Here is a 12,616-nt window from a genome sequence, read left to right as displayed (position 1 = left end):
TTCCTTGGTTGTGATCTCCCCTTTTTCATTCATATTTTATTAATTTGAATCTTTTCTCCTTTCTTTTTAATAAGGCTGGCTAATGGTTTATCTAATAATTATTTCAAAGAACCAACCTCTGGTTTTGTTGATCTGTTCTACAGTCTTCTGGTCTCTATATCATTGAGTTCTGCTTGAATCTTTATTAATTTTCCTCTTTTGCTTGGTGTAGGTTTTATTGACTGTTCTTTCTCCAGTTCCTTTAGGTGCATGATTAGCCTGTGTATTTCAGGTCTTCCAATTTTTTGAGGGATGCTTGTTTTGTGATGTATTTCCCTCTTAGGACTGCTTTTGATGTATCCCAAAGATTTTGAATGGTTGTATCCTAATTTTCATTAGTTTCCTTGGATCTTTTTAATTCTTCCCTAATTTCCTGGTTGACCCTTTCATCTTTTAGCAGTATGGTCTTTAACCTCCACGTGTTTGAGTTTCTTCCAAATATCTTCTTATGATTGAGTTCAAGTTTCAAAGCATTATGGTCTGAAAATATGCAGGGGACAATCCCAATCTTTTGGTATCAATTAAGACCTGATTTGTGACCCAGGATGTGGTCTTTTCTGGAGAAAGTTCCATGTGCACTTCAGAAGAATGTGTATTCAGTTGCGTTTGGATGTAAATTTTTGTAAATATCTGTGAACTGCATCTGGTCCAGTGTATCATTTAAATCTCTTGCTTCTTGGTGATGTTGTGCTTAGAATATCTGTCATTTGCAGAAAGTGCCCGGTTGAAGTCTCCCAGTGTTAGTGAATTATTATCTAAGTATGTCTTTACTTTGGTTATTAATTGATTGATATACTTGGCAGCTCCCACATAGGGGCATAAATATTCATGATTTTTAGGTCTTCTTGTTGGGTAGACCCTTTAAGTGTGATATAGTGACCTCTTCATCTCTTACTACAGTTTTTGGGATAAACTTTAATATATCTGATATGAGGATGGCTACCCCCAGCTGTCTTTGAAGACCATTGGAATGGTAAATGGTTCTCCAATCTTTCATTTTCAGGCTGGAGGTGTCCTTAGGTCTAAAATGAGTCTCTTATAGACAGGAAATAGATGGTTCTTGGTTTTTTATCCAGTCTGAAACCCTGCGTCTTTTCATTTGGATCATTTAGCCCATTCACGTTCAGAGTTACTATTGAAAGATATGAATTTAGTATCATTGTAATACCTATTTCAGTCTCTGGTTTTGTGAATTATTTCTTTGGGCTTCCTCTTTCTTTTACAGAGTCCCCCTTAATATTTCTTGCAGAGCTGGTTTGGTGGTCACATGTTCTTTCAGTGTCTGCCTATCTTGGAAGCTCTGTATCTCTCCTTCTATTCTGAATGAGAGCCTTGCTGGATAGAGTATTCTGGCTGCATGTTCTTCTCATTTAGGACCCTGAATATATCCTGCCAACCCTTTCTGGCCTGCCAGATCGCTATGGAGAGGTCTGCTGTTAATCTAATATTTCTCCCCATATAAGTTAAGGAACTCTTGTCTCTTACTGCTTTAAGGATCTTCTCTTTATCTTTGGAATTTTCAAGTTTCACTATTAAATGTTGAGGTGTTGAATGGTTTTTATTGATTTGGGGGGCACCTCTCTATCTCCTGGATTTGAATGCCTGTTTCCCTCCCCAAATTAGGGAAGTTCTCAGCTATGATTTGTTCAAATATATTTTCTGGCCCTGTGTCCCTCTTCACACTCTCTGGAACCCCAATTAAACGTAGATTTTTCCTTCTGAGGCTATCCTTTACTTCCTTTAACCTCTCGTCATGATTTTTTAATTGTTTTTCTCTTTTTCCCTCAACTTTCTTCCCTGCCATCAACTTGTGTTCTATGTCACTCACTCTTTCTTCTACCTCATTAAGCCTCATCGTTAGGACCTCCAGTTGGATTGCATCTCATTTAGTTGATTTTTAATTTCGGCCTGATTAGATCAAATTCTACAGTCTCTTGATCGATAAAGTCTCTTGATTCCTTTATGCTTTTTTCCAGAGCCACCAGTAGCTTTATAATTGTGCTTCTAAACTGTTTTTCTGACATCAAATTGTAATCCAAATTCTGTAACTCTGTGGGAGAGAGTACTGTTTCTGATTCTTTCTTTTGTGGTGAGTTCTTCTTTCTAGTCATTTTGCTCAGCGCAGAGTGGCTGTAGGAGGGGCCTGAGTCAAGAATATCCACCACAACCTAAGTAAATTTCACCCTAGATGTTTTTTGTTAGATGCGAAGACCCTTCTTTCTGTAGCATTCCAGCTATTCTCTATTTAAATCTCAAGTCGAATTCATAGGTTTTCAGGATGGTTTGAAAGTTGTCTAGGTTAAGTTGGTGGGGACAGGTGATTTGAGGACCCCTACTGCTCCACCATCTTGCCCCTTCCCAATTTCTAGACACTTCCAATGACTTTTCCATGATCTCATGAAAGAAAAACATGTTTCACAAAATAGGTAACAGATTTGCAAAATATTGAATATGTAATTGCCTGATGAGGGCATGAGATAAGCCCCTGCTTTCATCTCTACCTTGCTCTAGAATTAGCCTATTCCAGAGACAGTTGTGTGATTCAAGTGTACATAGCAGGGAGCAGAGGGTGGAAGATGAGATCAGAACTTTAGAGCCAGAATAAAGAGTGTGAAAAAATTATAATTACAACAGGAAACAAATGGAGGGTTTTAAGCAGTCAGACTTATGCTTTAAAAGGATTCAGCCTTAATAAAGAAGGAAATTCTTTAATTCACAAGCATGTGGATGAATCTGTAGGACATTATGCTAAATGAAGTAAGCCAGACACATAAAGATGAATACTGCATGATCTCACTTATATGTGGAATCTAACATAGTCAAATTCATAGAAGCAGAGTGTAGATGTAGAATGGTGGTTTCTAGGGACAGAGGGAAGGGGATAATGAGAAGAGGCATCAAAGGTATAAATTTTCAATTTTACAAGATGAATACATTCTGGACATCTTACTGTTCAGCCTAATATGGATCTATTGTTCTAATATAGTTAACAATAGTAATTTATAGATTTGAAATTTTTTGAGTGAATAGATCTTAAGTGTTCTTGCCACTTAAGAAAAAATGAAAAGAGAGAAGGAAAAATGAAGGGAGGGAGGAAAAGAAAAGAAAAGAAAAAGGAAATAAGGAAAGAGAAAGACAGAAAGAAAGAACAAGCAACTATGTGAGATAATGGATATGTTAATTAACTTGATTGTGGTGATCATTTCACATGTATAAAATATAGCAAATCATCAAGTTTACTCCTTAAACACATACAATTCCTATTTGTCACTTATACTTCAATAAAGCTGAAAACAATAACAACAAGAACAATTACTTTGACTGCATAGAGAAGGTTCTTGAAGGACGAAATATGGAAGGACTTCCACTCTGTGGTGGGAGAGGGCTGGGAACTGTTGCAAGAATCCAGGTGGTTGATGTTGCTACTTCAGCTGAGGGCTATAGCTGTGGAGGTGGCAAGGGGTGTTCTAATTCAGGCTTGCTAATGCACTACTATGGCTATGAATGAAACACATGAGATTCTAACTGAGGTTTATCTTACTCTAAACAGCATTTCCACACCTTCATATTCTCTCCCTTGGTAGCTTATCATTAACTTTTTTATTTAAATTCAATTAGCCAACATATAGTACATCATCAGTTTCAGATGTAGAGTTCAATAACTCATCAATTGTATATAACACCCAGGGCTCATCACACCACGTACTTGAAAGGAAAAAAAAACAATATAAAACACTTAAGCCTAGTTTTTCTTATGGGTACTTTATTGCTTTATGATTTACCATTCTTATCTACCCAGAATCTAAATGCAGTTTTAGAGAGTGTGATTATTCACTCAAAAAAAAAAAAAATGCGTGGATGCATGGAAATTAGTAGGTACCCTAAGACATTACCTATTCTCAAATTTGACCTTAGCAATGCAAGTAGTTATATAGAGTGGATGAGCCAATTACTTCAACAAGACAGAAAGAATATAACCTTTTTCTTTCTTTTAAAAAAAACCTACAGTATTCCAGAATTCTATCTCATTACAAGTTTAATATAACCACAAAAGGATTTTGAATATTATTTCAAGGAACATTTGTTTGCCACTATGCTTTTCCAAGAAAATTATAATAAAGATAATGGTTAGAATAAATGCCTCAAGATATTCTCTTATCTTTGAGAAAATGTGCAAATTTTAAAAATTTACAGATGAAGCAATATGACAGTAAGATGTTCCAGCAAGTTGTGAGTGACAGAGGTATGGAAATCAGACTCTTAACAGTAGTAAAGTACACAGTCCATTAATGAGAGGAATTTATTAAACAGGAATTGTGATATTATAAAAGTACTAGTGCCTGGCTACACTTCATAAGCTTATGATTCAATTGGGTTGAGATGAAGCCTATGAACTGGTATTTGAAAAAAAAATCTTTTTTCAGATAGTTTTAATGTAAAAACAGAGTTGAGAATAGGGTCTGGGGGAAATAAAGTGTTATTTCTTATTTCTCTGTAGTATCTTAAAACAGAAACATATTCCTATTTCCAAGGAAAAAGAACTCTCTTTTAGATCTGGCAAAAGACAGGAAGGAAGTGTCATAAATGGAAAATACAAAGTTTTCATGTGTGTGCATGGAGAGGGAGAAAGATGTAATTAAGAGTCAGTACAGGTCTTTAAAAAGCAATACCAAATGGTTAAAAAGAGGAAATTTATGAAAATAGCAACTGTGCAGTAATATTACCTTTATATTTCTATTTTAGTCCCATATTCCACTTTAAAATATTTACTAAAGATGGAGTTTTTCATCACATTAAGATAACGTTCCCCCAAGTCCTTCACCAACTCTTTCTAGTCTTGTCTCTGGCACTTCAGCCCTGTTAGCTAATGAATGAAATTCATTAGTGAATTGAATTCAGTTTAACCAAGAATTAATGAAGACCTACTCTACAGATTCAAGTCAAATATGAACCACACTAGATAGCTTCCTTTAAACATGATGGGCAGCTTCATGAACAATTAGTTTGTATTAAGCTCTCTATAATGCCTAGTCCAAAGGGGAATACAGCACCTGGAAAGAAGAAATCTCTGAATGAAGGCTATTAGGTGCAAGAGAAATCCTTCTTAAAAGCCCTCAAAGAACTTTTGTTTCTTCTGCCTTATAATAATACATGGTAGATAATTTTGTTGATATAGAAGCCCCTTTCATATTCTACCTGGAATACCCAGCAGAGCATACCTTCCAGAAAACATGGAAATTCTAGAACCAAGAATGAATCAGGCGCTGCGGAACAAAGGTGAATGCAAATAAGCAATGAAATTAACTTTTTAACAGCAATAGGATGACTGTTAAGAAATTTTATTTTTATAGTGAAAACCTTAAGACTGGGTCTCTCAAAAAATGAAATGAGGGTGCCTGGTCATAATCTCAGAATCCTGGGAAGGAGCCGCAACTTGCACTCAGCAGAGAATCTGCTTCTCCCTCTCTTTCTGCCTCTCCCCCAGCCACTGCTTGTGCTCTATCTCTCTCAAATAAATAAATAAAATCTTTTTTAAAAAATGAAATGAATGTGTCACCATTTATGCATTTGTTCATTCTGCATTTACTGAGTACCTACTAATATCAGGAAGTAATTTGTTTATTTATTTATTTACTTATGCAGCTTTACTTAAGTAAGAGGATATGAGCAAAACAAAACAGCCAAATAAGTGTGCCACACGGTTATAGAATGATAAATGCTATGAGAAAAAAATAGGTACAGAATAAATGTGATGAATGATGGGAGTAAGTGGCAACTTTAAAGGGTGTGATGAAGAAAAGCCTCTTCTAAAGGTGATATTCCAGCAAAGGCTAGAAGTTGATGAGAAAATTAGATTATGCAGATATTTAAGGAAGTGGGCACAAGGGAAGGCAAATTTTTGAGATGAAAGAATAATACATTTATGCTTATGGGAAAGATCTAGCAGAAAAAGAAAAATATAATAATGAGAGGAGGGAATTGCTGAAACATCAAGCAGTAAAAAGTGATTCAGTGAATATATGGAAGGATGCTTTAGAGAACGCACACTCTGCTTGTGCAGTATATGAAAAAGCAGAGGGGACACCTGGGGGGCTCAGTGGTTAAGCACCTACCTTTGGCTAAGGGAGTGATCCCAGAGTCCGGGGATCAAGTCCCACATCAGGGTCCCTGCAGGGAACCTGCTTATCTCTCTGCCTATGTCTCTGCCTGTCTCTCTCTGTGTCTCTCATGAATAAATAAATAAAATCTTATAAAAAAGAAAAGAAAAGAAAAAGCAGAGGATCAGGGCATTTTTGTACCAGATTGGAATTGCACACACTGGAAGGTGGATCCTTCAGAGTGTGTATAACAGCAGTGTCAAATTTCTGTCTTTTATTCTAAAAGTGTTTTAGCTCATAACCTATTGTGGCCACTGATTATTTTGGTGAAGAGTGAGAAAGCACTGAATTGCCTCATATGCAGAAGTCACACTGAGAAAGAATAAATAAATGTCCTAACATCATTTGTCCCTATATCACAAGCTTTCGTGTTTCTTACCAACTGTACGTGGAGGTGGAAGAGTTCCCTGTTGCCCATACTATTAGGGCTGTGTGTTGGAGCAAGTGAATATCCACGCTATTTCAGAGAGGTGCTGCTCTACGGATTTGCTTTGTTGCTGAGAGGCAGATGCTCAGTCTCTGGCTGGAGCAAAAAAGCCAGTCCACTGATTTATCAGACCTTCATGTGCTGACAAGTTTGAATAAATGTGTATCATAAAGACCCTCCCTCACACTGCCCCTGACTGGCTTACTGCGGCTTAAGGCTTCTCTCTCTGCCAAACTACTTCCTTCCTCAAAATTTGGCTCTCCTATCAAGTTTTGTTTTTTGCTTTGTTTTGTCTTGTTTTTGCCTTTGGCACAATAAATCTGAGAAACAAATTCACATGTATTCACCAGAGTATCCAAATATGCTAACCTTCTCAAAAGCATTTGCTTTATCAACAAAGTTCAATTAATCAATAAAAAGGAGTAGCTGCTGAGAAGTACTGGGAGTAGTGCTTAGGGAGAGATATTCTTAAATAGATCTCAGGGGTTGGTATATCTAGCATATAATTTGCTTTGCTCACCGCATTTTGCTTTTTTTTTCTTACAACCTATTTAGTTATACACAAATAATGTTATTCAATTCATGAGATCAGCAAACAGTTATTGACTGGATGTCAACAACTATGCTTAGTTCTTAGTACAGGCTACTGAGATGATATGTTGCCTTTTCCTCAAAGGACTGTAGACCAACTGGAGAGACAAAGTCACAACAGTTACTATTCCTACAATAGGACAAGAACCATGACAAACACACGCCCATGATGCTACTGACATACAGAGTAAAGTACTTAGCAGAATATCTGGGTTCAGGGAATGCCTGAGACTCCTAAAAGTTCAAAAGTGAGCAGAAGTGAGCCAGGCCAACAGGGTGGGAAGGGCATTCCTGATAAATCACCAGAAAGTAAAGAGTAGGTGATGAAAGGCAGGTAGGTAGGTAGATAGATGATAGATAGATGATAGATAGACAAACTCTGTTTTCCGTATTGCTTGGTTAGAATGGATGACTTGAAATTTAACATGCAGTAATACCTTGTTGAATGGAACCACCTCTTCTAAGCTAAATAAATACAGCCTTGCAGGTAACATTTCTACAAGACATTTCTATTCTCTAAGACACTGTCCTTGAAGAAATAGGTCTGGGATTTAGAGGAGAAAAAGTTACGGTTGGAATACACTATTTTCCAGTCCAATTTGTTTATAACCGAGGCAGAAAGCTGTGGCAAAAGCCATTCCCTTCAAGAATAAATTGAAAAGTTCTACAGAGTTCAAGTGTTGACTACATAGTGAACTGACTATGGAATTTGTAGACATGTTTTTGCTTCGAAGACATATTGACATGATGTCCCTTGAAAGAATATAATAATTCTTTTGAAATCATTTTTAATATACCCTATGTGCTACAGAATGTTATTTGTCTAAGGCTATTTATTCTCTCTGAAGTTTCCAGTGAAAGTTAACTTTAGCCAGAAGCTGTATCAAGTTGCAAAAATAAATATATCTGATGGCCTTGAGAATGTTTGAATTTGAAAAAAAAAGTATAAAAATTGGATAATTCTACTTCATAAGTAGTATAATTTGTATTTTAGGATCTCCAATTTTTCACTCCAGTCATAGTAATTATACTTCATTATCAATTGAATGTACTACACAAAAGAAATTGACCTACTGAACGAACAGATTTGTCACTCAGAATTTAATATTTCAAGGTTATTATGAAGAGGTTTTAAAAAAGAATATCCCTTTTTTACCTGAAGGTAAAACTCTACCATTATCATAAATGCAGAACCTAAAAGTAGTTTCAATAATGCAATTATAAACTACAGAACCTCTGAACCTATTCTTATGTTGTGCCAGTTGTATGGCACTGATATTTAGTTGCCTCTGTCCATACACCCTGCCAAGATAATCAAGCAAAAAAAAAAAACCCAAAACAAAACAATAGGGAGATAGCAAAACAAAAAAACCCATACTGAACTACATGAAGATAGTAGCTGATGCTTCCACCTACTCAAGTATGGGTCTTTGTCAGTACCTATACTGTTCACACACTGGCAGAATGAGCTCTGAAGATTTCTGTAGAGCATATTCCTGGGGTTTCATCTTTTAAAAGAAGATGACACTACTCTGTATTCATTTACCATGATATAAACCACTGAGATTTCCTTGGCCATCTCTCCCTTTATGTGATCTTATCTTTTTGGTGTGAACACATAACTCCTTGACTATGAGGTAGATGACTTTTCAAATGCCCATTATTGTAGAACAATAAAAAAAACTAAGTTATGACATGTATTTCTGATATATACTTCCCCTAATCATTATGTGGATTCCCACATTTTGGTGTAAAGACTGGAAGCATGCAAAGATGTGGTCTACAGATAAGGCCACTGGACCCTCAACAGTTTCTGGATACTTTCAATTATCTTGTGTTTCACTTTCAAGTGTCAGAATTTGCCATGTCAGTGTATGGTCCTTTCACAAATATGACTTGCATCTTATAAATATTTTGTATATGATTTATATAAGCAATACTATACTGTATCACCTTCCTGTTATGAGATGATGTACAAAAAAAAAAAAAAAAAAAAGGACCACTACACTGGAGAAGAGAATACATTGATTCAAACTCCAGTTACTGATCTTGCCTTATTTTTACTCGGTGATTGGCACTATTATTTTGTTCAGTGTCTGAAGCTAAATTTGGGTTTCACCTTAAATGTCTCCTTTCCCTCAACTTCCTCATCAAATTAATCATAAATCATCTCAATTCAACTTTGTAAATTTCTCCCAAATATATCTATTTCTCTTGATAACTCCACCATCATTTGGCTACAATGATCTATCATCTAAAATATTATAAATATTTTCCAATCTATGGCAGCACAAGATTGACTATGGTGCTTTTTGTGAAAGTACTTTGTCATCCTCAACGTATTAGCTATCTATTGTTGCATAACAAATTATCAGATATTTCACAGCTTAAAACAACACACATTTGTTATCTCATGGAATCTGTGAGTCAAAATCTGGTATGATTTAGCTGACTTCTAGGGCTTAGAGTCTCTCATAGTACTAAAATCAAAATGTTTCATTTGAAAGTTCAATGGAAGAAAGATTGTTTCCAAGCTCATGCAGTTGTTGGCAAGTTTTCTTTTGAGTTGTTGGACAGAGAGCCTTAGATCCTTGCTAGCTGCCAGCCAATGGCTGCTCTCCATACCTTGCAAGCAATCTACTCCATAAGACAGTATGCAACATGGCAGCTTGTTGCATCAGAACTAACAAAGGATATAATTTGATAAAAGATGAAGGCCAGAGTCTTATATAACAGATCTGGAAAAGTGGCATCTCATCATCTTTGAGATAGTCCATTGGCTAGAAGCAAGACACAGGTCCTACCCATGCACAAGGGGAAGGGATTACACAAGATTATACACCAGGAGGAAGGGATTATTAGAGGATAGTTAGAGTCAATTGGCCACAATCATCATTTCCTTCAGTTTCTTAAACACCCATAAAAACACACAATTTTAGGTAAAAATTTCTGTAGTCCATACAAATGCAGCTTCAAAGAAAATCTCTGAGGATTCAGAGGTACACAAGGGGACCCTCTTATGTGCTTTCTTATTACCCTTTATTTTTCCTTTTTAATTACTCACCCTTTATTTCTCTTCATTAGTCACTTTGTATTACTGTATTATTGTTGTCTCCTTTTTATACCAGACAAAGACCTTGGTGGTCTTATTCATCACCAGTGCTGAGCACAGGCTCTACTATATAGTAAGTGTTCAAAAAATATTTCTTACATAAATAAAGAAATGACTTCATGAAATGCTCTGTGGGTTGACATGTTTATTCCCTATTATTTACCGTCATAAAGTTGTTAAATCCCTCAAGCTAGATTACCTTAATACATCAATTCTGTCATTATCATCAATGAATGGATCAAAATCCCTCTAGAATTTATTTATTGTTTCTGCTTTTACCACCTCCAGGATTAATGAGCACAATTATTTAATAACTGCATGCATTTGCCATAAAATTCACCAGCTTCCTTTTCCTCACTGAAGAATTCCAGACTTATTGTTCTGCATTCATATGAAAAAATGCCTCAATTTTTTATTAGTTGGCCTTGCCTGGATCTTCTCCAACTATATGATGTCTGGTCTGCTTTAGGGTACAACAAACAGAATTTTACACATGTACACAGTGGTTTTGTTCAAGGGACACGGAATTCTTATTGAAAAGTTAATATATAAAAATAAAGATGGTGCAATTTCTGTCAGGATTTTATAATGGCCTTGGTTCTAGGGTAAATTGGTATCTGGGAAGACTTTGAGGTTCAAATGTTGGCTTGAATGAATTAAATGCTAAGATTAAAAAATGCACCATTGCAAGTCTGGGGATAAATTTGTCTTCTATAAACTCCCTAATTTTCTTTATCTTTACATAAGACTACTTCTTCCTGAGGTTTCAAGATGTGTCAAGTATTTTTTTTAAGTAGCTAATCCTTTCCAGAAGGATGATAGAAAATTAAGTTGGAAAACTAGACTAGAACCAGTCACCATGGACCATAGATCCTTCCTATGGCATTTTGATTTAATGCTATAGGAAGTGTGGAGACATTGAAACTTTCTGTGCAGAATACCATGATGAGAACTGAGCTTCCAAAAAGATAAAAAGAACATTTTGAGGTTGTCATCATAGTTGCAGGAAGTGAAGAAGTTGAAGAATAATAATAATGATGGTAATAACAATTAAGAAAGAATAACAAATATGATATACTTTGTATATAGTGCAAGAGAAGGCATTTATATTGACTTTTAGATTTTGAGCCTGGATGACCAGGGAAGTGTGGTAATGACATTGGAAGCAAAAGAGAACTTAAGAGGGAAGAAAACAGATTCCAAAGGGCAGGGGATGGGATTTAGTTTGCAATATACTGAGCCTGAGGGGCTGCCAGTTAGTCAAGGCATGAATAACAGCTGACTGTCAAAAATAAATATCTACTTATAAAGTTGGGGTAAGGATTAAATGATTCGTTGTTTTTACTGGAGTCTCCGGCACACAGAAATATTAAATAAACAAAATTTCCAAAATTCATGATCAGGATTCAGTGAAGAACAAGGATTTTGATACATAAATTTTCAACAAGGTGAGAAGAAACTGAAGCCCAGGATATTTAAATAACTTTGACAAGATCTCATAGTCAATAACTACTGAATTAAACATTTTCTGAACTCAATCACAAATCTATTACATAAGCAAGAAATAATAGTATTATAAAATTTAAATTATCTTGATATTTGTAGGAAATGTCACTCAACTAAATAGTAAATGGTTTGATCCTAAAAAGAATTCACCAAGGTGAAATCCTAAATTTCAGAAAGACAAACAACTATCAATGATATTTTAATATTTTTTATTTATTTATTCATGAGAGACACACACACACACACACACACACACACACACACACACACACAAACCAGAGAGTGGCAGAGACACAGGCAGAGGGAGAAGCAAGCTCCATGCAGGGAGCCTGACATGAGACTCGATTCCTGGTCTCCAAGATCACGCCCTGGGCTGAAGGCAGCGCTATACAGCTGAGCCACCAGGGCTGCCCTATCAATAGTATTTTAATGATCTAAATTTTTTCCCTTATGACCAGAAACCTAACATTTTATAAAACTAATAAGATCCACTCTACATTTTTGAATTATTTATTTACAAATTCAAAATTCTCCAAAAATTCATGAAGAAAGTAAAGCTTTATTTAAAAAAAATAATTTTGAAATTCTTAAGTGACAGAAATATTTGTTAGGGAGGTTCTGAAATAGTGAAAGAAAAGTATTTGGAACTAAGAGGCTCTAGGAAAAAAAAATTAACATTTACATATTAAAGAAGACTTCCAGGTTTAAGAAGTCAATGAAAAATATCATCACTCCTTTCTCCTAAGGTAAATCATACCAAAACAATTAGAATAATAAGAAACA

The sequence above is a fragment of the Vulpes vulpes genome, chromosome 1 (genome assembly GCF_048418805.1).
Source record: "Vulpes vulpes isolate BD-2025 chromosome 1, VulVul3, whole genome shotgun sequence".
Taxonomy (NCBI): Eukaryota; Metazoa; Chordata; class Mammalia; order Carnivora; family Canidae; genus Vulpes; species Vulpes vulpes.
Note: the sequence above shows the minus strand (reverse complement) of the source record.